The following is a 15,990-nucleotide window of genomic DNA, read 5'->3' as shown; positions in this document are numbered from 1 at the left end:
TTTAGGTGTGACATGGATTTTATGATAATAATTCACAATCTCATCTGCAATGCAGTAAAGCCTCATTTATCGAGCAGCATGGGGGAACAAACTGGTCCCAATAAGTGAATTTTTTTGATAACTGAAGCTAATGCCTTTAAATGCCCAACACTTTTTAATTTCAGTGGAAATCCTTGTAAAAATTGATCATACACTTTCTTGCCTTCTTAAGCTGAGTAGACTGAACACAACATCTATACTGTTCTTGAAGCTACAGTCATCATTATGAACACAAGTGATTATGTTGCACAGCCATAGCAGTATTGGCCAGTTTGCCTTGCTGCCAAATGACCTCTGATATGCTTTCTAAATTCTTTTGCCTGCTTCTTGCAGATTTTTTTTGTCTACTCTCTTTTATCAGTCTGTCAGATGTTACTTTTTACTGACTGTCAATCTCTCACCAACCCTTTTCTAACTGGTTTCTTCCTATCTGCTTTGGTCTAAAAATCAATATGGCAGGTAACAAACAGGTGATTCAAAGCATTTCAAGTCCAACTACACACTATGTGCAGAGCATGGTAGAAATAGAAAGTGTAGGTAGGACATGGGAGGCCATATGATATAGTAGAAAGAACACTTGCTCTGGAATGAGAGGGACTGGATTGAATTCTGCCTCTGTGACGCTCACCACCTTCAAGAACATGCCTGTATGAAGTGAAACAAATCACTTCACCTTTCTGGCCCTTAGGACTCTGCTCATCTGCAAAACGAACATGCTGGACTATGTGACTCCCACAGTCCTTTTCAGGATGTCTTCATGACATTTACAGTCTAGTGGGGGAAGAGGGAAAATATGATACATACATGATAGCCAACACAAATTAATACATAGGTCTGCTTGGTTCAAAGTAAACCAGCTTCTCCATCTCCTACAGAAAATGACTAATAAAATGAGATTTTTTTTTAAAAGAGTAGAAAAAATATAGGGCAAAGACAGAGGAAAAATCTCTGGCTTTAGAAGACAAGTTTGAGGAGCTGGTATAGGATGGAGCCCAGAATATAGGTCAAGGAATAAAGACTAGATGACTGTTTTTTTACTATATCCTGATCTAAGTGGTTCTGTGGCTAGAGTGGTAAGCTTGAAGTCATGATGACCTGACTTCAAATCCTATTTTGGACACTCTTTTATCTGTGTGTCCCTGGGTAAGTCACTTAATGTCTCTCACCTTCCGTCTTCCCATTTGCAAAATGGGGTTAATAATTGTTCCTACCTTTCCAGGGTTGTTGTGATAATCAAATGAAATAATATGGGTGAAATGCTTTGCAAACTTTAAATTCCACATAAATGTTAACTATTATTAACCACATCTTAAAGTGCCCTTCATTTTATCCTAACTTTCAAATATTTCTCTTAAAGCCCCAAGCAACAAGCTTCTAATAGGAAATCAAAATATTTTTCTAACAAAATTTATGTGAAATTGGAGCCTGTACCTATGTGCCCAGACAGGCTCTTTCCTTCTCTCTTTGCCTCATGTGGAAGGAGATGAGATTTATAAATGATACAGCTAATTGTGTTTTTCTACAAGATTAATTTTATTGCCACATTATCTGCTGCTTCTGAATCCTTTCAAGGATGGATTATCCCATTGCTCTCATCTCTTGAGTGATCATTAATTATCAGGTCACCTTTTAGCCAGAAGCACCTGAGGCTCTGGACACTAGACAGCCTCATAGCATGTCAGACCTTAGAGATCATCAACTCCAGCCCCATTCATTTTATAGATGAGCAAACTAAGGCCCAGAACAGTTAAGGAACTCACCTAGACTCACATGACTGGTCTCTCAGTTCTTTGTTCAGTTTTCTCTTTACTACACAATTCTTCAACATTTGCTCATTCCTGACCAAAGTGTACTATTATTTATTTAATTTATTTTAAATTTTAAAATAATTTTATTGATGCCTTTAAAAAAGTATCAGTTTTTTCTGGATATTAATCCTCTTTCTCATCACCCATTCAATCGTTTCTTGTACTAAAAAAAAAAAACAATGCAAAACCAATTGACAGCAATGATGGTCAACAGTGTATCCACCATGGCACCCCAGTAGTCCCCTACCTCTTTCCCAGAAGATGGGGGCAGTTAGGTGGCACAGTGGATATAGTGCCAGGCCTGGAGTCAGGATTCAAATTCAAAGCCAGTCTCAGACATTTAAAAGCTCTCTGACCTTTAGCAAATATTTAACTCTGTATCACTTAGTTTCCTCATCCATAAAATGAGCTGGAGAAGAAAATAGCAAAGCACTCCAGTATCTTTGTCTAGAAAATTCCAAAAGGGGTCACAAAAGAATAGGACACAACTGAAACAACTCAACAACAGTATGTGTATATATACAAAATACATACAAAACAGATATAAGACAAAGTATGTTCCTTGGATGGGAATATGCAACTAGCTAAGGGGGCCCAGGAAAGACATGAAAGGTGGTGTTGAACTTAAGTCTAGAGGGTCACCAAGGAGAATAATTAATCTAAACTTTGTACTAACTCCTAGTACAATGCTTTGCACACAGAAGGCTCCACATAATTGTTCATTGAATTTAATTCTCAACAAATTGTAGTTTCTTCATTAAAGGTGACTTAGTAATAGCTGAAAATGTTAATTTCATAGGCTCCAGGTATTAAAGAAGACCCTGAAGATTATATGGCTCAATCCCCTCCCTCAAAGATGACACCTTTTTATAATATCTTCCAGAAATTATCTTCTAATTTTGGCTCAAATGATGGATACGTCACTACTTACCTAGGTAGGTAATTACGTTTTTCAAACACCTTTGATGGTTAGAAAGTTTTTCCTTCCAGTTAGAGAAAAAAATTCACTTCTCCAAGGTCTGAAAGATAAATCAAGCTGAAAACATCCCAACAATATTCATTTAATATATTTGCATTGATTTATTCTTCACATTTGTTTATTAATCTGCTTTCTCAAGCCTAATCCTTTTTGGTTGATAAATGATTTGGGGATGTTTGGAGTCTTCGATGCAATCATGGAATGAGAGACAGACACCATCATGATGAGTGTATTGTAGCTGGGTATTATTTTAGTTCTACAGATATTAAGTGGCAATATTCAGCTGTCATTGGTGGGCAGCTGAAGGCTGCGGGATGGGGAAGCTTGAAAGACTTATGAGGCCTGAGTGTTTCCTACTGTTCCACCATCCATCACTGCTGATAGCTTCATTGAATTCTTCTAAGTCCATGAAGTGATAAGTTAAACAATTTCTGAGAACTGAATTTCTGAGAACTGAGAGTAGTGTCATTTGGACATGACTGTTATTTCTCCTATAGTCATGGAAACTGGGCTTTGAGAGTTTGTAATTTAGCTAGAAATACTTTCAGATTCTTTCAGATTTACACATTTAACAGGGATCCTGCCCAGAGCTGAGATGAAGCATTTTGTTCATCCTGGACAAGGGCTAAAAACTGCATCATCCTCCCCAAATTCTATAGTGTATAATGATACACTGCAGACATTCATTCATTCATTCAACACTTATTAAGCACCTTTGTCATGCAGAGAGTATTCTGCAAAGAACTGGGGGAAAGTGATCCAAATGAGACAGGGTCCCTTCAATGAGGGAGCCTCTCGTTTAGTGGCAGAATGCAATACACACATCGGACGTGTGCAGATATGTCAGGATGTGGTAGAAAACATTGACAAAGATCTGGGTTTGAATCTCAGCTGTACTCCTTACTGCTGATGACCGGGGCATGTCACTTAACCTGGCTAGGCTTCAGTTTCCTCACCTATAAAACAAAAGGGTTGGGATGACCTTTAAGGTCTTCACATGTGTGACTTGATGTCCTAAAACAAATCTCTATGTCCCAGTGGAGTTTTCTGTTGTGAAAAATACATACATTTATAAAATGTCCCTCAGTGTATCCCCATCCCCAGCTCTGCACTGCGCCTTTGGCAGCCTCCTCTTTTGTCCAGATCTCTTCCCATAATTAGTGGCTCTGACCTATTTTATGTAATTTTCTCCTATTGCCACCACCTTCCCTCCCCCAGCCTTGTAGTTATTGTCTATGCAAAATAAACCATGACTCACAAGTATCGTATGAGGTTTCCATGCCTGAATCCACTTAATTTCATTATTCCTCTAGAATTCACCACATAGGCTAAATCTATAGGACATTAATTTGTGCTTGTTAATTTGATGTTCCTTAAAAATGTTGTTCAGCTGTGTCTCTCCACTCCAACCAGCCACGGCCCCTGAATGACAACAAGGATAACTCCCACCAAACAGCCCTTTCCTTCCCTTAGTGTTCACATATTATTATACTCACTTTACGAATGAGAGCACAGAGCCTCAGAGATAGGAAATGACTTGGCCAAAGTCACACATCTAACAAGCGGCAAAACCAGCCCTCCAAGTTCTCTTTCCATTATAAGATACTATTGGTCACCTCTGATTTCTATTTCTGTACCTGTCTCATAACGCTGCCCTCTTCATTCTTTATCAGAATCACACCAGGCCGTCAGAGCTCAACTCAAATCTCACTGTCTTGTAGACTTCTCTGACCATTCCGGGCTAAAATGATCTCTCCCTGTATTGTGTTCCCAAAGTCCCTGCTGCCTGATTTTTCCCTCATGTACTCAGCATTTATGGCTTTTCATTGTTAATTATCTCTTTTCAAAGTATTCTAAATTTAGTAACTAATCATTAAAAAACAACAACAACACTGGGGCGGGTAGGTGGCACAGTGGATAGAGCACCGGCCCTGAAGTCAGGAGAACCCAAGTTCAAATCCGGCCTCTGACCAGACACTTGACACTTACTAGCTGTATGACCCTGGGCAAGTCTCTTGACCCCAATTGCCTCACCAAAATTAATAAAATAAAATTAAAAACCCAACATTGAGTCATTAAAAACACGCTTCCCAATCCACCTCCAAGCCTCACTGTTTCTCCTTGATGTGGCTTTCAGCCACCATCACAGTGCCCTTGTCCCCGGGCCCGTGCTCTCCCCAGGACTCAGGGCACCAGCCGGACTCATTGTTAGTCAGGACGCTCCCTCTCTCCAAGTGAAGGCATCTGCGGTCACACTGTCCTCTGAGCCACTCCTCCTGCCCCAGGTGAGCCACCTTCCATCAGTCAGTCCCTCCTCAAATCCACCAGTGTTATCTAATAAAAGGATCTTCGGCCCCGTTCTGCTGTGCCGGCTCTGGGAGTGTGGGCTCACATGCTGCTTTCCAACTGGAGGTCAGAGGCTTCCTCTTCTCTGCCTCACTGGGATGCTGTGTGGGTAAGTGGGACTTTGAGGGGTCTCAAGAGACCTGAATCCTGGGAATAAAGACACTGTTAATTCAAAGAACTGTCAGAATGAACTCAAGGAATTTAGAGATGGAATCTAAGGAGACCCCTAAGAAAAAAATAACAAAAGGCTTGGGAAAAGAACACCTTGAAAGAAATCTAAGCTATTTAGCCCAGAGAGGAGAATGTCTGCAGGGTGACTTAATAACCGTCTTCAAATATTTGAAGATTTATCCTCTGAAGGAGAGCAAATGCTCTTTTATATTTTCACTGAGGCCAAGGAGAAGTAGGCATCATGCGAAGCAGGAAGAAGATTGGAATTTTTTTAAAAAGAGAGAGAGGCAGAAAGCTGAGATAGAGAAGACATTGGACTAGAAATCAGGAGACTGAGGATTTAGTCCATTATATCACCGATTCATTGTGTGATCTTTCAACTCTCTACCTCAGGGTCCTTATCTGTAAAATGGGGGCAGCCGTACTTGCCTTACTCATTGATCTTCTAAAGCCCCTTGCAGTTCTAGAAGTCTGTAATTTTATGTGGAAGAAAGTCTGTAGAAGTGGTCCTGAGCAATGCTGTAGTACAGTAGTAGGTGGTTCAGTGGGTAGAGTCAGAATGGCCTGGAAGACTCATCTTTGTGAGTTCCAATATGGCCTCAAAAACTTTTAGTTCTGTGACCCGGGGCAAGTCACTTAACCCTGTTTGCCTCAGTTTCCTCATCTGTAAAGTGAGCTGGAGAAGGAATTGGCAAACCATTCCAATATCTCTGCCAAGAAAACCCCAAGTATGATCATGAAGAATCAGTCACAACTGAAAACAGCAACAAAGTATAAAAGAAGGCCAGAATTTGAGTCAAGAGACCTGGGTTCAGATCTTACCGCTGGTACCTTTGATATGACATCTCACACAATCTGTAAAACTGGGTGATAATAACTGTCATATTTACTGCATGGGGTTGTTATAAAACTCAAATGAGATAATCTATACACCAAGCACTTTTCAGCCCTTAGATGTGACATAAACTTCATCTATTAGTGTTGTAGATGGTGTCACCAGCTGCCCTTAAGGACCTCTATCCCATAGTTATATTAGACATAGGATATGAATGGGATGGGTGAGTTATGGACCTCCCAGCATGTTCAGAGTCTGTAGAACTGTCCCAAGATCCCACCATCTTGTTCATTTCAATATGGGAAGTCCCAGAAAACAAAAAGCAGAGGAGGTGAATGGAATTTAACCTTTTCTTCGAGACTCTAGCTAGGAAGTCTTCTCCCAGCAGTCTTCTCATCAGCCAGAAGGAAATTCAGTTTATGGGAATGAGGTAGATTCATGTAAATTTAATTATCAGGTTTGCTGGGGGTAAGCTGACTAATCTTATGACTTCAGTGTTTTTTGTTGTCCTATATCTTCCTAAAATATGATGAAAAAGAAGAGGAAAAAAAAAGAAAAAAAAAGAAGAGGAAAAAGTAGCAGCTCACACTTATACACACTCATCCAGGTTCAGCAGAGCATTTTCCTTCCAATGTGAAGTAGGTTTATGGGTTAGATCGTAACGATTGTTAGGAAGTGTGCATTTGCTTCTTTCCCATAAAAGATGAGAGCGCAGAGGGGAAACAATTGTGTTAATTTTATATTCTGGTTAATTGAGATTTCCCTCTGACTTAGTGGGAGGGTTTATGTATGTGTATGAATGCCTATGTGTGTATAAATGAGAGAGAGGGAGAGAAAAAGAGAGAGTCGGAGGGTGAAAGGAAGAATCACAGAATGAACTGTGCTAAAGGTACAAAGAGAAGACCAAGACAGTGCCAGCTCTCCAGGAGCTCCCGTTCTCATGGGAGAGACAAAATAGATGGAGAGTTTCAGCTGCGAGTGAAATGGAAAGGTCCGATGGTCCTTAGAGTATGGCAGCAAAAAGAGGTAATCACGCTTCTTAATATCAGTTGTACTGAGAAAAATCAGATCTTTTTCTGATATTGAACAATTCCACATTAGGCTAGGGGAATTGCTATTGCAGAGTCTTGAATTCAGTGTCCTTGGCCATCTCCGTTGGAGATGGAGTCGGAAGGGAGAGTGCAATCAAGGTGGTCATGGCCGTGGTTTGACCTGCCTGTCTCCTGTCTCTCCCTCAGGGTGCCTCGCTGCTTTAGCTAGGCTGGCTTGCCTCCCCCATGCATGGCAGTTGTTTGGCAGCTGGGGAGGATGGCTAGATCTTTCTCCATTGGAGTCATCTCCCCAGATGATGTCTGTGAGGGTAGGACTGAAAGAGTGAGAAAGAAAACACGCATGAAGAAGGGCAAAAAGAGAGAGAGGAAGAGAGAAAGAAAGATTTAAAAAAAAAACCCAGGAGATAGTACTTTGATTATTTATTTGCTTTTATTTTTCCTACTGGGCTATAATATTAAAGGCTATACTTTTATTTAATTTGCAAATATACCCAGTGGCTAACTACATAATTACCTACTCCTAATACAGCCTCATTGTATGCCAACAGTGCGATGTGGCAGCCAAAGAAATTGCTAATGCAGTCTTAAGGTTTATTAGGGGCAGCTAGGTGGTGCAACAGATAGAGTGTCCTGCTTGGAGTCAGGAAGACAGTTCAAATTCAGCCTCAGAAACAAGCTGTGTGATCCTGGGCAAGTCACTTTACCCTGTCTGCCTTGGTTTCCTCATCTCTAAAATGATCTCGAGAAGGAAATGGCAAACCTCTCCAATATCTCTGCCAAGAAGGTTCCAAATGGGTCACAAACTCTTGGATGTGACTGAAATGACTGAACAAGTCCATTCAAAGACAGGGTTCGGCGTACATAAGGTGCTGATCCTGTTGTACTATGTTCTGGTCAGACCACATCTGTACTATCATGTCTGGTTCTTGGTGCCATATTTTAGGAGCCCAGGAGCAAACTGAAGCATGTCCAGGTGACCAATATGGTGATAGGAACTAGAGACAATAACATACAAATATTGGTGGAAAGAACTGCAAATGTTCAGGCTGGAGAAAAGACCATACAGAGGAAATATAACAGGTCCTTTCATGTATTTAAAAAAGGACACAAGTTGTTCCACTTGACCTCAAGGGGTAGAACTCAGAACAATGGGTGGAGGTCACTAGAAGGGAGGTTTCTGTGCCACACAAAGGAAAAACCCAGAAGTGACGTATCTGCCTTGGTAGGTAGTGAGCTCCTCATCCCCGAGATGCCCAATCATCATGGCTATTGCTCAGGTATGGCCTAGACTAATATGAGAGACACTGATATACTGATATACAGAGAAAGGCAGAGAGAGAGAGAGAGAGACAGAGAGACAGAGAGACAGAGAGAGAGAGACAGAGAGAGAAACAGAGAGAGAGAGACAGAGAGAGAGAGAGACAGAGACAGACAGACAGACAGACAGAGAGACATGGAGAGAGAGACAAAAACAGAGAAACAGAGACAGCGGTCCCACAGTCCCTTCCAACTGTGAGACCTGCGATTCTGAGTTATACGTGGGTTAAAGGTCCTGACCAGCAATATCATCCAGGAATCATGTTTTCAATGTCTTCCTTTCAAAAACAGTGACAGTTTACAGAAATGTGCCTGAGTGTCCTGGTCTGGTGTTACAATTTTCCCTTCCTGTACTAAGGCGAATTCACAGTTTTGATTGTCAATGGACTTTAGTTTGAATGTCCAGAGAGCTAAATGTAAGAGCTTTGTCCAATAACCAATAGATCTCTACACATCTTCCTGGAAAAGCTGGCTTACTTTAATCTTGACATTCTTATTTTAAGTCAAACCAGAGGAAAGAAGGAAATTGTGGCTGAATAAGAGGATGGCCCACAGAGACTCTTCTGAGAAGCAAAGAATGGAGTTGGAAAAGTGTTTTATAATATGCTGTGGTAGGACATCAGTTTCCTAATGCGGCACCCCTGACCCTCATATAGATGCTGATACTTGCTGACTTCAATGCAAAGATGAGAAAATATGAGATTGGGAATATATGGGAAAATATGGTTTATGAGACAAAAAATGAGAGATGCCCAAGACCTGTAGAAGCCTGAGGCCTCTGTATCATGACCACTCTCTTCAAAAAGAAAATGGGTAAGGGTTGAATGTGGTGAGCGCCAAATAGTATCATGAAGAATGAAGTGACAGGAAAAGACATTATGGGGGGCAGCTAGGTGGCATAGTGAATAGAGTGCTGGCCCTGGAGTCAGGAGGACCTGAGTTCAAATCCAGCCTCAGACACTTAACACGAAAACTAGCCGTGTGACCTTGGGCAAGTCACTTAACCCCAACTGCCCTCCAAAAAGCAAAAAAAAAAAAAAAAAGACATTATGGACATGGGAGTTCAATGAAAGTTGGACAAAGTTCAATGAAACTTTGAAAAAAATAGAAATGAAAAGAGAGAGAAATACAAACAACAAAAGATAGTGACTCCCCTGAGTACTGGTATAGCAGATCTATCTTCTTTATTCCTGGAATGTCTCCTCTCCTCCTCTCTCCCTGTTGATAACCTTTGTTGTTGTTCAGTCCTTTTCAGTTGTGTCCAGCTCCTTGTGACCCCATTTGGGGTTTTCTTGGCAAAGATACTGCAGTGCTTTGCCATTTCCCTCTCCAGCTTTTTTGACAAATGGGGAAACTGAGGCAAACAGGATTATGTGACTTGGCCAGGGTCACATAGCTACAAAGACTCTGCGGCCACACTTGAACTCAGGAAGATGAGTCTTCCTGACTCCAGGAAGGGCACTCTATCCACCATGCCACCTAGATGCCCATTGATAACCTGTCTGTATCTTAAAACCCAATTTAAATATTTGTAAAATGCTTACTACAGTGACTGGCACATAATAGGCACTTTACAAATGGTAACTATTATTATTTCCTCCATTAAACCTTTCCTGATCGCCCTTATTGGTTACGATCCTATCCTTCTTTAATACACCTATCACGTATTATTTTGTGTGGCAGTATTGCAAATTTTGTATATGTTACGTGCTTCTCTCAGAATGTGAGACCCACGAGGGCAAGGGTAATGTCTTATCTTAACTTGTATTTCCCTCATCATGCTGGATTCACAGTCGATGCTTAATGTCTGTTGAATAAATAATGACTACCTTACAGGTTGCATTTTGGAGCACCTAAGGCTGACTGTAGGATTTCTTTGCTGGGAATTTCTGACTCCATCGAACTGGAATGGCTCTTTCTCCTGGAGCTATTCCAATGGATTACATATGTGTAGCTGAAACAAATTCTCAAGTCCCTGGTGTCATACTCTGTCAAATTATCAGCTGATGCTTCTAAATAGCAATTAGGAACCCTGCCGAAGCAGAATGATACCATGACTCACCTATCCATCAAAACCCTGGGACAAAAGAAGGGGTAAACAGTCCAGAAAGCATAAAAACACAAGCTTTTAAGTTCAGCTGCCAGGGAGTTCTGCCACTTAATTCACATACCTGGTAACATACATGTCACATATGAAAACATGTTCACACACAAAATTTGGCGATCTCTTCTCTCCATATAGACAGACAACACTCTCATTTCAATGGAATTGAAGAAGTATTAGATATTTCTGCCTTCAAGAAACCTATGGATTTTTTTTTTAAAGACTGGGTCTCCCTATCTTGTGCTAGCTAGACATTCACAGGGGTTACTCATGGGCCCGTTCCCACTGCAGATTGGCATGGGAGCTTTGACCCTCCTTAGGCAAGCTAGTTCCCCCTCTAACTCTTGGGGTCTCAGAAGTCAGCAGCAGCAGTAAAGGAGTGACGTAGAAAGCAGCCTCTTTGGGGTGGCTTGGAGCAGTGGGAAGGCTCATCCAGTAGCTGAAATGGAACCAGGAGAGGTGATCCCACCATATGGTTCTAGAACCATGAGTTACTGGGGCATGTTCCTCCTCCTTTCAACATGGCAATCTGTGGGAGATAATACCCCTTTGTTTATGGTGATTGGGGGCAGAGAATGATTCTATTTGATTTTCCTGGGCTATTTATTATGCTATTCTGTCCTAATTAAAAGAGCTGCTTTTTGATTTATGATTCCTGCCTGGTCTTGTGAAAATGCACTGGATGGGGGTTTGCCCAATATTTACATAACTACCAATATACCTTCACCTGCACCTGGGATAACAAAGATTCCAGAGTCATTACACCAAGAATTTATCTGGGAAGAAAGACTATATACATGTGTACATAACATATGCATACATATATAGACACATACATAGATATCGATAAACATACACATATACCTTCACACATATGTGTAAGACCATACTATGCTTATTTCCACTTATCATCTGTTTCTCTGAAGGTGGATAGCATCTTCCCTCATAAGTCCAAGTTTTCCATGTTTTTCTAAATCAACCAGCACATCATTTCCTACACCACAGCAATATTCCAACCTAATCCTATTCTATCTGAGAGATTGTCTATGAAAGTTATTTTTCCCCAATTTTCTGCATTCTTCCTATTCTTGGATGCATAGGATTTATTTACAGAAGAAAATTTCCATTTAAAATAATCAAAATTATTCATCTTATACTTCAACAATACTCTCACTTTGTAATATGGTTTAAGGCCTGATAGTACTGAATCTGCTTCCTTTACATCTTTTTCCCCTTGTTCCTTTGAAGCTCCTGACCGTTTGTTCTTCCAAATGACCTTTGTTAATATTTTTTCCAACTCAGTAAGATAATTTTTAGTAATTTAATTGGGATGGCATTACATAAATAGATTAACTAGGTGAAATTGTCATTTAAAAACAATTGTATTGGCTTTACCTACCCATAAACAATAAATATTACTTCAATTATTTAGGTCTTTATTTGTTTATCTTTCTTTCTTTTTCATTTTTGAATCCCTAGAACTTAGCAGTGCCTAGCACATAGTAGGCACTTAATAAATGTTTTTGATTGACATTCTAATGGGGAAGACAACATGTAAACACTTTTGTACATGCAAGATATATCCAGAGTCGATGGAAGGTTATTTCAGAGGAAAGGTGGGGGTGGAATGTGAAGGCGGAGAAAAGCTTCTTGCTGTAATTAGGACTTGAGCTGAGACTTAAAGGAAAGCAAGGAAGTTAAGAGGGTGGAGATGAGAGGGGAGAGCTCTCCAGGCATGGATGGTGGCCAGCATTGTTCTGGGAGAAAGAGAGTTAAGAAGGTCCTCTCTTTATCAACACAGTGTCTAGAATTCCACCATTAAAGATTCATTCTTTCCTTTTCAATGTTGTTCTCTTGAGGGATCCTCTTTTAAAATGTCTACTTTTGATAGTCCCTCTCTTCATCTCCCCTCTCTGGTAGTCCCTTAAATCACTATATCTTTTTTAATTGATAGCTCTCCTTTCCAAGGGGAAGAGTCTAATTTAGCATGAGACCACAGGGTTTCTAAAAACTGAGAGGTGGCAAATGTGTAGAGGGGTTATCAAAGCCCAAAGTGTCCCAACTAAAGAACCTTGCCTTGACTCAGTTAATAATAATAATAGTCTCATATCATCTTCTGGATCAATGGTGCCAAACTCATAAATAGAACCACTAAGCCATACATAAGGATCCCTGGTGGTCACATATTGACTTAGAAAACCACATGTTACTATTATTTATGTTTTATTGTATTTTTACTTATTTTGTTAAATATTTCCCAATTACATTTTAACTTGGTTGGAGCCACACTTGGGGGTGCTGTGGGCCATGTGTGACCTGCCGTGTGTTTGACAACTCTGCTTTGGACCAACATACTTAGAAGAGAAGTAGGCTATTTTTCCAATTCAATTCTATTACGTATTTATTAAGTGCTATATATAAGGCACTGGAAGAAGTACAAAGATAACAATGGCAGCAAGAGCCAACATTTCTATAGCATCCCATAAAGTTTTAAAATACTTGACAGCTATCTTTTATGATCCTTAAATGAGATGTCACAGACAAAGATTTCTCACCTGGTATGCTTGTACACAGTTGGTGCTTAATAAGTGTTTGTTAAATCTGACTGAATTGTGGCCAACCTCCTGGTGATGAGCTGCTCCATACTAGGCCAGGTTAGTTCTGGGACAGGAGACCCAGACTTTCTAGAAGGCAGAAACTGGACTCTCAGTTCACTCTACTCTGCATCTGCTGCTCTGGTTTCAACCGCATAGAACAAGGTGCCCCGGGGCCAGGTGCCCTCTGATGTCTCATCTGCCCACCTTTCCTGCCTCCTTTTGTGTGTTACCTCTCTCCCCTCTTTCCCCCTCCCTCCCATTAGTTTATAAGTTTTTTTAGGGCAAGGATTGTCTTTTTTATTAATTATATACCCAGCATCTAGCACAGTGTTTGACACACAGTAGGTACTTGATGAATTGGATTGGATCCAATCCAATTATACAAAAAAATCTTTCCAGCCTGGCAAGATCTGCCCGAACTTGAGTACTGTTGGCATAGCCATGGAGAGCTCAAAGCTACCTCTCTGTCCCTATGAGATATAGGAAGAGGACAAGAATCACTCCAGACAGAAGGCATGAATGAGCTGCCATCTGCCCTTTTGCCTCCCCCTTCTGGCTTCCCTGGCTTCTTCCTTCAAGACTTAGCTCAGATCCTACCTTCTGCCTTTCCTAATCCCTGATCCCTGATTGCCTGTCAGTTAATTCCCTTTAAGATTGCCATCCATTAAATTGAAAGGATGTCTGTCAACTGGGGAAAGCTGTGGTATACGATTGTTATAGAATATTATTGTGCTATGGAAAATGACAAGCATGATGATTTCAGAAACCTAGAAAGACTTACGTGAACTGATGCAAAGTGAAGTGAACAGAATCAGGAGAACATTGTACACAGCTGACAGCAATATTTTATGATGAACTGTGAATGACTTAGCTATTCTCAGCAATACAATGAGCCAAGACAATCCTAAAAGACTAAGGATGAGGCATACTGTCCGCCTCCAGAATAAAAGAACTGATGTTGTTTGAATACAGACTGAAGCATGTTATTTTCCACTTTCTTTTGTTATTTTTCTTTTGAGTCTTCTTGTACAAAATGACTAATATGGAAATTTTTTCAGCATTGTACATGTATAACTATATCTGATTGCTCACTGTCTCAGGAAAGGTGAAAGGGAGAAAAAGGAGGCAGGGATAAAACTTGGAACTCAAAGCCCAAAAAAACCCTTAAGTGTTAAATTATTGTTTTAATATGTAATGGGGGTAATAAATAAAAAATATATATTTTAAAAATAATATTGCCATCCATTTATTCTGTATCTATCTTGTAAGTACCTATTTATTTAAATGTTCTTTCTCCCATTAGAATGCACATTCCTCTAGGAAAGGGACTGTTTCTGCCTTCCCTTGTATCTCCAATGCAGAAGCACTTAATTAATACCTGTTGACTGATTGACTGATAGCCACAGCAGTAAGATAATAGTACTACTGAAACTCAAAGATTGTCTCAACCACCATAGGTAGCATGGTATTATTTTCCTTATTTTTCAGATGAGGAACAAGTCTTGGAAAGGAAAGCACCTTCCCTGGGAGTCCCACAGCAAGTCAATGGCAAAGTAGGAGCTTGGAAACGGAGCTGGGGACTTGATAGATGTCCAGACGCCAAATACAGCAAATAGTCTTTCTATATTCTATGGCATTGACTCTTAGACCCAGTCCTTGCCTTTAGGATCCAATCCTAGATCTGAAACTATGACTTACAGATAAATTGTCCAGTGAAGGGAGTTTCCAGGGATGGCATATCCCAGAACTTACAAAATTGCAAGTCAGAAAATAAATTTTTTAAATTGCTAATGAATTAGGGTTGAGATGGCCTTTCTCCATACATATAGGTAGGGCATGCATTTCTTCATGTGCTGAATGGTAGTAGTATTGGAAAGCAATTCTGCATGAAACAGAAAGATTCTTTTTCTGGGTATCATAATCCAAAAACTCAGTTAAATAGATGAACTGTGGCATTATGATAAAAAATGAACGGCAAGTGTAATAATTCGCAAAGCAGCAAGAAAGGAGATCTCTAACATATTTCCTTGGGGAGGCTGGGGAATTGAAAGACATAACCAATCAAAAAAAAGTGAGCTGAGATTGGAACAAAGAAATTATTTTTCATGAGATACTCATGTCAGCAGCTTGAGGGTGCTTAACAACCAAAAAGATGCTTTATTGTTCGTGAAATATCATTTCACCCATGACAAAGTCTGAGCGCAGGCTTTGTCTTCTGGAATGGAATCACTATTTGTTCATTAAAAAGGTACGAAGCATTAGAAACATCAGCTCAGCACAGCATCGGATCGGAGGAGAGGAGCGGGGTGGGGGTGGAGGGTCGGGGTCTGATGTCAGAGCTGCCACTTCCAATCCAGTGAATTTGGGCGAGGCACTGTCCTTCTTTAGGAGGCGATTTCCTCATCGGTGTAATGAAAGGACTGTATCAGAGATGCTGATGTCCTAGGAGAGAAGGGTGGTGACCACCCTGCCTGACTTACACTCAAAAAGACCCGAGTTCAAATCTTGCCTCAGCTTGCTGCGTGACCCTTGGCAAGTCACATAACCTTTTCTAGCCTTCATTTCCTCATCTGTAAAAAGGAGATAATGATAGCACCCACCTCACAGCGTTGTTGTGAGGATCAAATCAGATGACACAGAGAAAGTGTTTTGCAAACCTTCCAAGCAAATGCTAGCAATTACTATCAACATCATCGTTGAAGTTACACTCAGCTCTGACAATCTGTGATACTTTGAAATGTA

At 40.5% G+C, this 15,990-nt stretch overlaps 1 protein-coding gene across 1 annotated transcript in view; it reads left to right on the top strand.

The window, feature by feature from the left end:
- TMEM128 (transmembrane protein 128) overlaps positions 1 to 15,990 on the top strand; it is a 480,334-nt gene that overhangs the window by 354,587 nt on the left and 109,757 nt on the right. The window lies entirely within an intron of this gene.

The sequence above is a fragment of the Petaurus breviceps genome, unplaced genomic scaffold (genome assembly GCF_028583685.1).
Source record: "Petaurus breviceps papuanus isolate PSGF00001 unplaced genomic scaffold, PetGlider_PUasm1.0 140, whole genome shotgun sequence".
In the NCBI taxonomy this organism is placed as follows: Eukaryota; Metazoa; Chordata; class Mammalia; order Diprotodontia; family Petauridae; genus Petaurus; species Petaurus breviceps.
This window is presented reverse-complemented; position numbering and strand designations above follow the sequence as displayed.